This window comes from Enhydra lutris, unplaced genomic scaffold (assembly GCF_002288905.1).
Source record: "Enhydra lutris kenyoni isolate GAN:26980312 unplaced genomic scaffold, ASM228890v2 scaffoldscaffold3, whole genome shotgun sequence".
NCBI lineage: Eukaryota > Metazoa > Chordata > Mammalia > Carnivora > Mustelidae > Enhydra > Enhydra lutris.
In genome coordinates, this window is record NW_019154087.1 from 60672958 (window position 1) to 60688490 (window position 15533).

Here is a 15533-nt window from a genome sequence, read left to right on the forward strand (position 1 = left end):
TGGAAAACAGTACGGAGGTTCCTAAAAAGTTAAAAATAGAACTATCATATGATCCAGCAACTCCTCTTCTGGGTTTACATCCAAATGAAATGAAATAAGTATCTTGAAGAGATACCTGTACTCCCATGTTCACTACAGCATTATTCATAGTAGCCAAGACATGAAAACAAAGTGTCCATCAATAGATGAGTAAAGAAAATGTGGCATATATATTGGAATATTATCCGCCTTAAGAAATAGGGAAATCCTACCATTTGCGACAGTGTGGTGAACCTGGAGGACATTATCCTCTGCCTCAGTAAAATAAGCCAGACACGGAAAGTCAAACACTGTATGCATCATGTACATGTGGAATCTAAAAAGGCTGAACTCCAAGAAACAGACAGTGGAATGGAGGTTGCCAGGGGCTGGTGTTGGGGGGAAATGGAAAAATATTGGTAAAAAGTACAAACCTTCAGTTATAACATGAATAAGTTCTACAGATCTACAGCATGGTTAATTATATAGTTAATATATATAGTTATATATATATATATAATATAGTTAATAATCTATAGTATACTTGAAATTTGCTAGGAAATTAAATGTTCTCATATACACAAACACACTGTTAAGTATGTGAGCTGATGGATATGTTAATTGGCTTGATTGTGATAATCATTACATAAGGTATACTTATATCAAATCACCATGTTGTATACCTTAAATATATACAATTTTTTATTTGTCAATCAGAATTCAATTAAGCGAGAAAAAAGTAAAAACCACATGAATGTTTATTTTACTTTGGATACAACTTGTTCAATTCACATGGCCACCTCCAGCTGCAAAACAGAAGCTGGGAAATGTAGTTTCCCAGTAGACTGCCATGTGCCAACCCAAACCAATGGTGGGCATGCGGAGAGTCTATTACTAAAAAAGAGGAAGGAAAAATTGGATGCTGAAGGACAGTAGAAATTTCTTCCACATATGGTCTCTCTCCCACTCTCTTACACACCCCCCCTCCACACACACACACCTCACAGATGCCAGTAAAATGTGGGAATATATCAAGAAAAACAAAGCAGTAAGAGATCTAACATTAGGACAAGTTAAGGGAGAGGCCAGGATGACATCTTTACAGGAGTTCAAAGGAAAAATTTGTCTAATTTGGAGGTCAGAGGGATTCCAAAGAAATGCTTCCAAGATTATACCAATATAATACCTAATGTATTTGGATGCTCCAAGAAGAGATAAACATATCTAGGGGATAATATGGTAGCAAACTAGAAACAACTATGTGAAAAACAAAGCAAAAAGTAATTACTCACCAAAGGGAAAATGAAATACTATGCAAAAAAGAAAAGTAGTCATGGTACAATATATCTTAGTCGTAACAATACCAATACTGTATGTTGATTTAACCAAAAATCTAACTGTATTTGAGGATGTTAAGAATGGTATGTGTAGGGCACCTGGGTGGCTCAGTGGGTTAAAGACTCTGCCTTTGGCTCAGGTCATGATCCCAGAGTCCTAGAATCGAGCCCCACATCAGGCTCTCTGCCTGTGGGGAGCCTGCTTCCCCCTCTCTCTCTGCTTGCCTCTGTCTACTTGTGATCTCTATCAAAAAAAAAAAAAAAAAAAGAATGGTATGTGTAGATGTATATGATGAGATCAAGAGGGAAAAGAACAGATGAGAGGCAGCTAAATTCTCATCTTCCAAAGTAAGTCCATATGTAATACATAAAACTGGGGGAATTTTTTTTTTTTAATTAAGAAGTAATAGTAGAGGTATTTGCTTTATACTTATGTGGAGAAATAAAAAAACAAATAAAAGAGCTGAAAGTGGGTGACTCTGGGAAGCAGAATATAAGGCAAGGAGTGAGGTCTAGGGACTGCTGTTTTTGTTAAAAACAACAACAACAACAAAACTTTCAGAGCTACTTGGCATTTTAAATTATGTGCACAGATAACTTTTATAACAACTAAAATTTAAAATTAAAAAAATTTATGTGATTAATGAAAACATAATCTCTGGGTAGTAGTGTTATGGGTAATTTTAATTTCCTAAAGTATGTTTTTTGGTATTTTCAACATGTTTTACAACAATGAAAATATAATATTATAGTCAAGAAAAAAAAAACAGTTGAAGAAAATAACTGATGCAGGCAAGGACTAATGGACTTGAACTGAGAGAAGGTAAACACATGAGATGAGCTCGACTTCATCCCAGCTTTTCTCTGAGGGCATTTTCTAAATATTAGCACAGGCAAATAGATTATAAGTAGAAAGCAACAGTCTTACCATGTTAGAAGTGACTCAGACTTGGATAACAAAATCATGGAAAAGAATAAGTCACCAATAAGTAACTCTTAAATCTATGCAGAAGTCCTCTAACAAGGATAAAACAACAAAAAATCCTTTTTTTTTTTTTAAATTTCTTTTCAGCGTAACAGTATTCATTGTTTTTGCACCACACCCAGTGCTCCACGCAATATGTGCCCTCCCTAATACCCACCACCTGGTTCCCCCAACCTCCCACCCTCCACCCCTTCAAAACCCTCAGATTGTTTTTCAGAGTCCATAGTCTCTCATGGTTCACCTCCCCTTCCAATTTCCCTCAACTCCCTTCTCCTCTCCATCTCCCCTTGTCCTCCATGCTATTTGTTATGCTCCACAAATAAGTGAACGTATGATAATTGACTCTCTCTGCTTGACTTATTTTACTCAGCATAATCTCTTCCAGTCCCGTCCATGTTGCTATAAAAGTTGGGTATTCATCCTTTCTGATGGAGGCATAATACTCCATAGTGTATATGGACCACATCTTCCCTATCCATTCGTCCGTTGAAGGGCATCTTGGTTCTTTCCACAGTTTGGCGACTGTGGCCATTGCTGCTATAAACACTGGGGTACAGATGGCCCTTCTTTTCACTACATCTGTATCTTTGGGGTAAATACACCATAGTGCAACTGCAGGGTCATAGGCAAGCTCTATTTTTAATTTCTTGAGGAATCTCCACACTGTTTTCCAAAGTGGCTGCACCAACTTGCATTCCCACCAACAGTGTAAGAGGGTTCCCCTTTCTCCACATCCTCTCCAACACATGTTGTTTCCTGTCTTGCTAATTTTGGCCATTCTAACTGGTGTAAGGTGGTATCTCAATGTGGTTTTAATTTGAATCTCCCTGATGGCTAGTGATGATGAACATTTTTTCATGTGTCTGATAGCCATTTGTATGTCTTCATTGGAGAAGTGTCTGTTCATATCTTCTGCCCATTTTTTAATATGATTGTCTGTTTTGTGTGTGTTGAGTTTGAGGAATTCTTTATAGATTCTGGGAATAAACCTAACCAAAGAGGTAAAGGAACTGTATTTGAGGAACTACAGAACACTCATGAAAGAAATTGAAGAAGACACAAAAAGATGGAAGGCCATTCCATGCTCTTGGATTGGAAGAATAAACATTGTTAAAATGTCTATACTGCTTAGAACAATCTATACTTTTAATGCCACTCCGATCAAAATTTCACCGGTATTTTTCAAAGAGCTGGAGCAAATAATCCAAAAATTTGTATGGAATCAGAAGAGACCCCGAATCACTAAGGAAATGTTGAAAAACAAAAAACTGGGGGCATCACGTTACCTGATTTCAAGCTTTACTACAAAGCTGTGATCACCAAGACAGCATGGTACTGGCATAAAAACAGACACATAGACCAGTGGAACAGAGTAGAGAGCCCAGATATGGACCCTCAACTCTATGGGCAAATAATCTTCGACAAAACAGGAAAAAATATACAGTGGAAAAAAGACAGTCTCTTCAATAAATGGTGCTGGGAAAACTGGACAGCTATATGTAGAAGAATGAAACTCGACCATTCTCTTACACCATACACAAAGATAAACTCAAAATGGATAAAAGACCTCAACGTGAGACAGGAATCCATCAGAATCCTAGAGGAGAACATAGGCAGTAACCTCTTCGATATCAGCCACAGCAACTTCTTTCAAGATATGTCTCCAAAGGCAAAGGAAACAAAAGCAAAGATGAACTTTTGGGACTTCATCAAGATCAAAAGCTTCTGCACAGCAAAGGAAACAGTCAACAAAACAAAGAGGCAACCCAGGGAATGGGAGAAGATATTTGCAAATGACAGTACAGACAAAAGGTTGATATCCAGGATCTATAAAGAACTCCTCAAACTCCCCTCTGACTCTTAATCTCAAAAACAAACTGAGGGTTGCTGGGGAGAGGGGGAGGGGGGGAGGGAGAGGGTGGTGGGGTTATGGACATTGGGGAGGGTATGCGCTATAGTGAGTGCTGTTAAGTGTGTAAACCTGGCGATTCACAGACCTGTACCCCTGGGGCTAATAATACATTAAATGTTTATAAAAAAATAAAAAAAAATTATTAAAAAAGTCCCCTCTGTTTTTGGCTAACTCCTAAACTATGCATGCATAAAGGAGTACTCCAAGAAAATCAGCAGGTGTAATAGCAGTTAGGAGAATAAAACTGAGGAAAGATTTGACTAGTTGGGTAGTATTTGGGAGAGAGATTGGAGATCAAGCCCCACAGATGTATGTTTGGTAAACATAAACTTTTTGTTGAGATCTCAGAAAGATCAAGGCATCAGAGTAAGGGCTAAATGTTGAAATAAGTTAAAAACTACAAAAACAAGCAAACAGAGCATAACAAAAGTCTAATACAAACCTCAATAGTTCCAAGGTAATCTGCTGGTATTATTTAGTTTTAAGATAACACTATCCAGAGGCTATTAAACTTTTCAACCACAACATCTGGCATACAATCAAATATTGTAAAACACAAGTACAACAATTATAACCTGTGTCCTGGTTTTGTAGAGTCTATGAGTTAAAAACAGTTTTTACATTTTTTAAGTGCTGTAGAAAAAACATTTTTTTTTTAAGATTTTATTTATTTATCTTAGAGAGAGAGCACGCTCCCGTGAGCACAGGGAGAAGCAGAGGGGAGGATGAGAATCTGAAGCAAACTCAGCACTGAGCACAGAGAGCAAAGCAGGGCTTGAGTGCCTGACCACAAGATCATGACCTGAGCTAAAACCAAGAGTCAGACACTTAACTGACTGAGCCACCCAGGTATACCTGTAGAAAAATTTTAAAAGAAGAGGAATATGGATCATATGGACTCATAAATCCTAGAATGCCTATAATCTCACAATTTATTGACTTCTGTCATAAATCATGGTTTTTAAAAAAAATAGAAAATGACTGAAAAACAAGAAAAACAGAAACAACAGAAACATAATAACAGAAACATAAATAGATACCTCAGATATTAAATTTATGACATAGTTACTTTAAAATAATTTTGAATAGTATGTTCAAGAAAAAAGAGGGAGAGATGGGCCAAAGGGATAAATCTATGGGCATTTTCAAGAGAGAAGTGAAATCTATAAAAGAATATTAAATGGACATTCTAGCATAGAAAAACACAATATCTGATATTATGAACTCATTGGACTCATTTGGAGACCTCAGAAGGTTAGAGACCACAGAAGACAGAGTTAGTGAAATGACAGATCAATACAAATGCAGGCATACCTTGTTTTACCACATTTTATAGATAATTGTGTTTTTTTTTTTTTTACAAATGGAAGGTCGATGGCGACCCTGCATTAAGCAAGTCTATTGGTGCCACTTTTCTAACAGCATTTACTCACTTTGTGTCTCTGTTGCATTTTGGTAATGGCGGTATTTCACCTTTTCATTATTAAATTTAATAACAAATTTGTTTTTTTTTTTTTAAGATTTTATTTATTTATTTGACAGAGATCACAGGTAGGCAGCGAGACAGGCAGAGAGAGAGGAGGAAGCAGGCTCCCTGCTGAGCAGAGAGCCCGACGCGGGGCTCGATCCCAGGACCCTGGGATCATGACCTGAGCCGAAGGCAGAGGCTTTAACCCACTGAGCCACCCAGGCGCTCCCAATAACAAATTTGTTTTTAATAACAAATTTGATATGGCCACCTGCGAATAGTGATGATGACTTGCTGAAAGTTCAGATGATGGTCAGTATTTTTTTAGCGATAAGTACTTTTAAATGAAATGTGTACATTGCCTTCTTAGAGTGCTATTATACATCTAACAGACTATAGTGTAGTAAATAAAACTTCTCTATGCACTGAGAAACCAAAAAATTCATTTGCTTGCTTTATTGTGATATTTGCTTTACTGCAGTGGTCTGAAACTGAACCCACCATATCTCAGAGGTATGCCTGTATTCATACTGAAGCAAAAATGAAGAAAATATTTAAAAAGCATTAAAGACCAAAACAAACATGATAAATTCAAAAGGTCTAATATATGTGTAAATAGAGTCCAAAAAGAAAAAGAGAAATAACTGGGCAGAATATAGGGGTGCCTGGGTGGCTCAGTGGTTGGGGCCTCTGCCTTTGGCTCCGGTCGTGGTCTCGGGGTCCTGGGATCGGGTCCTGCATCGGGTTCTCTGCTCAGCGGGGAGCCTGCCTCCTCCTCCTGTCTCTCTCTGCCTGCCTCTCTGCCTACTTGTGATCTGTCTGACAAATAAAAAAAAAAGAAAAAGAAAAAAGAAAGATCTAATGAATGCAATCTTCCTCAAATTAAAAGAAAATATATCAAACTTTAGGTTTAAGAAGCTGAAAAAACCTACAGCAGGTTAAAGACAAAGGAAACTACATCTACTCGTATCATGGTAAAACTGTTGAAAAACAAAGAAATACTACTTAAAAAGCTCAGAAAAAAACATATTGCTTTCAAAGGAACAAAAATAAGACACATAAATGACATATAATTATGGCTGTTGGAAGAAAATGTAACGATACCTTTAAAGTACAAAGAACAAAATGAAATAAAGCAAAAACAACCCCCTCCTTAAGAAACCCTAACTACTTAGCATTTAGTACACTGAAATATTACTTAAAGCTGGAAGTGAAATAAAGATCTTTTCAGACAAACAAAAGCTGAGAGGATTTATACAGGGCAGATCTGCACTGCAGGAAATACTAAAGGCAATTTAAAGGAAAAAAATATCAAATGGAAGTATGAATCTCAGGAAGGAATAAAGAACATTGTAAAGAATAAACTGTGGGTAAATGTAAATGAATACTGATTGCTTAGCATAATAATGCCTTATGAGCTACATAAGATATATGTTTGTAAAGTATGTACTAAGCTAAAGGATTAGAAGGGATAGTGTAATATTCTTAAAAGGCTCATACGCGGTTTGAGAAGCAATATAAACACTAAATTAAGGTAGATATGAATGAGCATTATGGTAGAATCAAGGATACAATTTGTAATCTCTACGATCAAAACAAAAGAGTAAACGAAAAATGTATAATTAAAACAAATAGAAGAGAAAAATGAAATGCTTGATCAGTTCAAAGAGAGGGAAAAATGGTACAAGAATAAAGAAACAAAGTACAGATGAAACACATAAAAACACATAGCAAGACTGTGCACAGAGTAAAGAGCAAACCATATCAGTAATTGTATTAATGCATGAACAAATTAAACACTCAGATGAAAAGACAAAGATGGTCAGGTTGGATCTGAGATAAGAGAAACATATAAATCTAAGAAATCAGAGAAATTAAAGATACAGAAAAAGTATAACAAGCAAACATTAACAAAAAAATGCTATACCTACATAAGATAAAGTAGACTCTAAAGAAATAATGTTATTAGAGATAAATTTATTATGTCATAATAAAAACAATGGTCAATACAACAGGAAGATGTATAAAAAGGTTAATGCAACCACTTAAACAATATAATGCAACAATCTAAACAATCACTACACAATTTAAATTGTCATACACTAAATAACTTAGCTCAAGTAGAAAAAACTATAGAATTAAAAGGAGAAAATGAGGGGCACCTGGATGGTTTAGTGGGTCAATGCCTCTGCCTTTAGCTCAGGTCCTGATCCCAGGGTCCTGGGATTGAGCCCCACATCAGGCTCTCTGCTCTGCAAGGGAGCCTGTTTCCTCCTCTCTTTCTTTCTCTGCCTACCTCTCTGCCTACTTGTGATCTCTGTCAAATAAATTAAAAAAAAAAAAAAAAAGGAGAAAATCCACTTAGGAGATTTTAACACTCTTCTCTCAATAATTGATAAAACAACCAGATGAAAACAGTAAAAATACAGATTTAAATATAATGATGAAACAACTTGACACAGAACATGCATACACTACCCAATAACTTTCCAAGTACATACGAAATATTTACCAATATAGACTGTAAGTTGGGCAATAAAGCAATTTTCCAAATTTCAAGGTGAAAATCATACACAGTATGATGTTCTGTGACCACAATACAATGAATCTAGAAAGCAATAACAAAAAGACAACTAGGAAGACTAAAAAATGTTAACAAATTAATTGCCACATACTTGTAAATAATCTAAATATCTACAAGAAATTATAACATAAAGCGAATCCATAACTGAAATCTCCTTACAGAGATAACTCCAAGTCCCTGTGGCTTCATAGTTGAATTCTTCCAAATACTCAAGGAAAAAATACTAATTTTTTACAAAGTTTTCCAGAAAATAGGAAAAAAGGGAATATTCCCCAGCTTGTTTTATAATGTCAGCAAAACCTTGATACCCAAACACCACTAGCACATTACCAAAAAAAGGAAAATCATAAGTGAACATCTTTCATGAGTTATTTTCTCTGATGGTGGTTGGGAGTGTTACATATTTAGAAGGAAAGAACAGTCAAATGTGAGAAAAAGTTTTACAGCAACATACATCAATCAAATATTTAAAGAGAAAGAAATTCTGAGAAGTTAGCAAAGAATGCTATTTTTTTAAAAGATTTTATTTATTTGACAGACAGAGATAACAAGAAGGCAGAGAGGCAGGCAGAGAGAGAGAGAGAGAGGTGGAAGCAGGCATGTGGGGCTCGATCCCAGGTCCGCAGGATCATGACCTGAGTCGAAGGCAGGGGCCTTAACCCACTGAGCCACCCAAGTGCCCCAAGAATGCTATTTTTAAAAAATTTCCCTGAATCCCTGCACAAAACAGAAAAAAAAGAAAAAAAAAAAAAAAACAAACCAACAGGATAGCAGAACCATATAGCCATGAATAACATCTAAACCAAATCTAGGTGACAAGGTATCCTCACAAACTCCCAATTATTTGTGAATGGGATAATTCACTGACAGTCTTCAAACTCATGTAGTAAAAGCATCTGTACAAAAGAGGGAAATAGAAGGGCACCTGACAGACCCTAAATCAGAAGAAACTCCAAAATAGCCAGTAGGTATTCACAAGCAAGCATAATGGGTCAGTTTAAGAAAAGCAGCTGAAATGGGAATAGTTTTTATAATTTTTATTTGCAAGTAAATGAAAGGGGTAAATGGAGAAGTCAGAAAGTGTTGGGGAAGTGTGGGTCTGAGATTCTCAAAACTAAACAGTTGGAACTCCCTTCTAGAACCAAGCCTCACACTCAGGAGAAATTGCTGGTAGGAGAATCCAAATTGATCTATGCAGGGATAATAGAAAACAAAGGAAAGAGAAAGTAGGGGAGAGGGGCAGAGACAGAAGAGCTCAGAAACTAAAAGGCTATAATTTTAAAATACTTAATGAAAATAAAAGAAAAGGAAGCCCTAAGTGATGAAGTGAGAAAAGTCTCTACTCTCCTAAAAGTTTAGTAAAACTAATTTCATGTGAAAATAAGTAACCGAGGATTATTGTTGACTTCTGTCCAAGTTGTAAGAACAAAACAGAGTAAGAAGTAATGTCCCCAAAGACTGGTGTTCCCTAACTCTGGCACTACTAAATTAGATAATTATTTGTTTTGGAGAACACTTGTTATAGTACACATTGTAGAAGATTTACCAGCTTCCTTGGCCTCTACCTACTAGATACCTATAGTACCGCTCCCAGTTGATAACCAAAAATGTTTCCCAAAAATGCCAATTATCCTCTGTGAGTAGAATCACCCTCAGTTGAGAAGCACTGCCACATATAACTGAAACCCACAAAAAAACCTAAAACTATAATCTATTTAAATATTTGTTAGTAAAATTAAGAATATGATACAAGACATTAGAGAATATAAATTACAATGAGAAAATAATCAGAAATGAGGGAGTTGATAGTTAAAAACCAGAAAAAAATCTTATAAATAAATATCCTATAATAAACACAAGATCATCTACACAAAACATAAAATGTCTTAAGAGCTATAAAAGGTGAACAGGAGAAAAAAATTTAATTAAAAAGTGAGACGGGGGCGCCTGGGTGGCTCAGTGGATTAAGCCACTGCCTTCGGCCCAGGTCATGATCTCACGGTCCTGGGATCGAGCCCCACATTGGGCTCTCTGCTCAGCAGGGAGCCTGCTTCCCCCTCTGCCTACCTGTGATCTCTCTCTCTCTCTCTTTCTCTGTCAAATAAATAAATAAATAAATCTTAAAAAAAAAAAAAAAAAAGTGAGAGGGACTCCGGGGTAGTTTAGTCAGTTAAGTGTCTGCCTTTGGCTTAGGTCATGATCCCAGGGTCCTGGGGCTGAGTGAGCGGGGAGCCTGCTCCTCCTTCCGCCTGCCTGTCTCTCTCTCTCTGACAAATAAACTCTTTTTTAAAAAAGTGAGAAAAAGGATTTAAGAGAAAATGAGAGATATCAGAGAAAGATGAAAAATATAAAAAATACAAATAGTAGAAGTTCCTGAAAAAGACTTAAAGAACAGAAAACTAGGAAAACTACAATTCAATAACACTTTCCTAAGATTGTGGGGGAAGACTGGAGACCGCATATTAAAAAGACACACTATGATGAGAAAAACGTAAACTCTAAAAAAAAAAAAAATTAAGGAAGAATTAAGTAAAGAGATATTCCGTGTTTGTGGATAGGAAGACACGATACTGTCAAGATGTCAGTCCTTTCCACTCTGATCTACGGATTCAGTGCAATCTCAGTCAAAATCCCAGCAAGTTATTTTGTAGATATCGACAAACTGATTCTAAAAGTTTATATGAAGAGACAAAAGACCCAGAGAAGCCAACACAATATTGAAGGAGAACACAGTTAAAGGAATGACACTACCCAACTCCAAGACTTAGTATAAAGCTACAGAAATCAAGACAGCATGGTAATGGTTAAAGAACAAATAGATCAATGAAACAGAACATAGGTCAGAAACAGACCTATATAAATATGGTCAACTGATCTTTAACAAAAAAGCAAAGGCAATTCAATGGTACTGGAACATCTGGACATCCCAGCCACCTTTCCCCAAACACATTATCTAGACACAGACCTTACACCATTCTCAAAAATGAACTCAAAATCGAACAAAGACATAGATGTAAAACACAAAATTGTAACATTAGAGAAGAAAGTCCAGATGACCTTGAGTTTGGCAATGACTTTTAGATATACTACCAAAGGCATGATCCACCAAAGACAGAATTAATAAGCTGGACTTTACTAAAATTTAAAATTTCTGCTCTATGAAAGACATTATCAAGAAAATGAGAAGACAAGCCACAGACTAGAAGAAAATATCTGCAAAAGGCAAAGACTTAAAGCACTGTTAACCAAAACATACAAAAAACGCTTACAACTCCACAATTAAAAAAACCTGAACAATCCAATTTAAAAATGGACTAAAGAGGCACCTGGGTGGCTCAGTGGGTTAAAGCCTCTGCCTTCGGCTCAGGTCATGATCCCAGGGTTTTGGGATCAAGCCCCACATCAGGCTCTCTGCTAAGCGGGGAGCCCGCTTCCTCCTTTCTCTCTCTGCCTGTCTCTCTGCCTACTTGTTGTGATCTCTGTCAAATAAATAAGTAAAATCTTTAAAAAAAAAAAAACAAATTGTGGTATATCTCTACAATGTAATATTATTTGGCACTAAAAAGAAATGAGGTATCATATGATGAAAAGACATGGAGGAAAGGTAAAATGGATATTACTAACCAAAGAAGCCAGTCTGAAAAGACTACATATTGTATGATTCCAACCACGACATTCTAGAAAAGGCAAAACTAATGAGATAGTATAAAGATTGATGGTTGCTAGGAGTTCTAGAGGAGGGAGGAATAAATAGGTAGAACACAGGGATTTTTTAGGGCAGTAAACTGTTTTGTATGATATTATAATAGTGGATATGTATCACTACATATTTGTCAAAATCCATGAAAAATATAACACCAAGAGTATACTTTAATGTCTACCATGGATTTGGGATGATCATAATGTGTCAATGTTGGTTCACCAATTGTAACCACTTTAGAGAAGGGAGACTGATGGCTGGGAGGCTGAGCATACATCAGAGGAAGGGATGTACTGAAACTCTACTGTCTATTCAATATTGCTAAGAATCCCAAATTATTCTAAAACAAAAGTAACTATTAGGGGGAAAAAAACCACAGCACCTACTAGAAAAATGTATTTTTAAAAACTACTAGAAAAAAATATTTTTAAAAAATTTTAAGGAAAAAGATATTCTTTTGAGTATCCAAGCAAAAAGAAAATAAGATTGTCATCAGATTTCTGACAGAATAAAATGGAGTTTTATATAATAAGACATTCAAGGGATGGAAATGTAGGCCAAGGATTTATATTCCAACTGACCTTCAAAAATAAAGTCTTAAGGGGCACCTGGGTGTCTCAGGCATCCAACTCTTGATTTGGGCTCTGGTCATGATCTCAGGGTCATGAGACCGAGCCCTGCATTTGGGGTGGTTAGTCCTCAGTGGAAAGGTGCTTGAGATTCTCTCCCTCCCCATCGCACACTATCTTTCAAATAATAAATATATAAATCTTAAAAAAAATAAAAGGGAAGAAAGTCTCAAGACAAACTGCTATAAACATGCAAAATCTCTGGTCGTACTGTTCACAGGAGCCCTTCTATTACAAAAAGAACTTAAGATAATCAAATTGATGAGAAACTGGCATAAAGATTGGAAGACTAGAGAACACTGCAGGTCCTTTATGTTCCTCATTAAATCCACAAAACAACCCTTAATAACAGTGTTTCCATTCTACACATGGAGAAACCGAATGTCAAAGTCAGTGGAACTTGTCCATGGGCAAATGTCACTGGGCAAGTGACTGAACCAGAATTGGACCAGAGCCCATTCTCCTTCCACAGCATGAAGTTGCTCCCACATACATATTAAATAAACCTTTTTTGTCTTTGCATATACTGGGATTGTGTATTCCCTGGAACTTCATTCTCTCCCTTATTTACCCATTGAGCTCTTTTTTTATTTTTGGCCTACCTCAAATCACTTGCTCTCTCTGTGGCTTTCTCTGATCCAAAGGGCTTTATCATCCTTAACAAAATTATACAGTACTGACAACGTAAATCCTCCTAATCTGTGCCTCCATACCATTACATATACAACACTTCCAACATAGACTTTGTCACATGTGATTTCCAGGTGATAAGAAACTGTGATTTGTGTTAAAATCCCAGCACAGAGCATATTCTAAGTAAATATAGTTAGGGAAAAAATTAAAGAGGGCAGATGACAACTCTAAGAAGTCATATATCCAAGATAAAGTTAAACATCTCTATACTATCTCTTAACTTTGTGCATACTTTTATCCTTGATTTTTTCATGCAATATTACCACTTACTTGTTTTCATTTGTATCTGTCCTCTGAGAGCAAGGATGATCATTTTACTCTTTGTACCTTTGCTGCTTAATACATGGGAGCAGGAATAGCTAATTAGTATTCCATAAATATTTGGTAAATTGAAGTTAAAAAAAAGTAAGACAAATCATAAATTAATTCTCAGTTCCAATTCTCTGAAGATGGATTATTTAAAAATGGAGAAGACCTGCCTTTACACTGCCTAGGTATTATTATTATTATTTTTTAATCATTTTTTTAATTTATTTTCAACATAACAGTATTCATTGTTTTTATACCACACCCAGTGCTCCATGCAATCCGTGCCCTCTCTAATACCCACCATCTGGATCCCCCAACCTCCCACCCCCCAACCTCTTCAAACCCTTCAGATTGTTTTTCAGAGTCCATAGTCTCTCATTGTTCACCTCCCCTTCCAATTTCCCCCAACTCCCTTCTCCTAACTCTTAGGTATTATTATATACCAAATTATATACATTAAGCAATAATGATTTTACATAAAAGAAATCAGAATCTAATGTTTTTAAAGTAATAGTTCTAATGAGGATAAACATATAAAGAACTTTCAGATTACAAAATAATCTCAATTTTTTATCATTATTTTTGAAAATATTTTAGCCCAGAGGCATTCTTTGTCCTGAATAAAGCCTCAGGCATTTTGACAATAGGATCAGACTAAGATATAAGAATATTGTTACTAGTATTTTTGTTTTTGATCAGTGTCTAGCATACAACTGCACAATTTCCAAACACAAGACTGTGAACAATTACAAATACACATATTTTGTGTACTTACCCTTTCTTCAAACAAGTAATTATACATACAATCTCTTTTCAAATTGCTTTTTTCTAAAGAAAGTGCTAGAATGATCAAAATAGTAAAAAAAAAAAAAAAGTAAAAAAATAAGTCTACTTTTTACACTTTAATAACACGTGTTCAGGTTTATCTCACTGGCATATTGGTATCTGGCTAATTTCTTTAAATACACTGTGAATAACCTTACCTCCTATGTTATTTTTTTTGTCAGTTCCAATGTAAGCATCACGCTAATTCAAAGAACTCTCTATATTCAATATTCTCCGTATTTAAATAATCCATCTTCAGAGAACTGGAACTGAGAAGTAATTTGTGACTTGTCTTTTTTTAACTTCAATTTACCAACTATTTATGGAACAGTAATTAGCTGTTCTTACTACTATGTGTTAAGCAGTAAAGATATAAAGAGTAAAAAGATCATCCTTGCTCTCAGAGGACAGGTACAAATGAAAACAAATAAGTGGTAATATTGCATGAAAAAGGCAAGGATAAAAGTATGCACAAAGTTGACAGAGACAGTTAAGGGGAAAAAAAGAGATAGATTGAGAGAGAACACAGGAGTGACACACTTTCGTGTCTAGACACAAATTCTGAAAAAAGAAAAACCATATTCAGCCCCTCATTTGAATAAGGCTTAAAGTCTGAAAACACCTGTTTTATACATGGACAATCTTCATATGCATAGCTGTAATACCAAGACCCATAATACTTATGGAATATAAATGTTTTCCTCCTGCTTCACAATTCAACCTCCCCAGTCCTCAGTTGTCAGTCATAGCTACCACAGATATCTTTATTCAACCTAATCCAGAATACACATGCATTGCTCCTGTATCTTTCTTCATGTAAAATGATGTTTTGACTGTTCTGCTTTTCTGTCTCACCCTAAATACATTTCCATTTCCTTTTAAGATCCCATCCAGGTTATGTCAGGTCAAAATTCAAGACTACAATTTGAGACAACTCTTCATAAATACAACTATTTTCCACCTAACTAGAAAATTATTTGACAAAAATATCATCACTTAAAGTAAACATATCTTAAAAATACAATTTGAAATTTAAAAAAAAAGATTTTATTTAATTATTTGACAGAGAGAGA

The 15533-nt window shown here is 35.7% G+C and overlaps 1 protein-coding gene across 2 annotated transcripts in view; it reads right to left on the minus strand.

Moving 5' to 3' along the window:
• Positions 1-15533, minus strand: part of LOC111157092 (NIMA related kinase 1) — a 218060-nt gene that overhangs the window by 54647 nt on the left and 147880 nt on the right. The window lies entirely within an intron of this gene.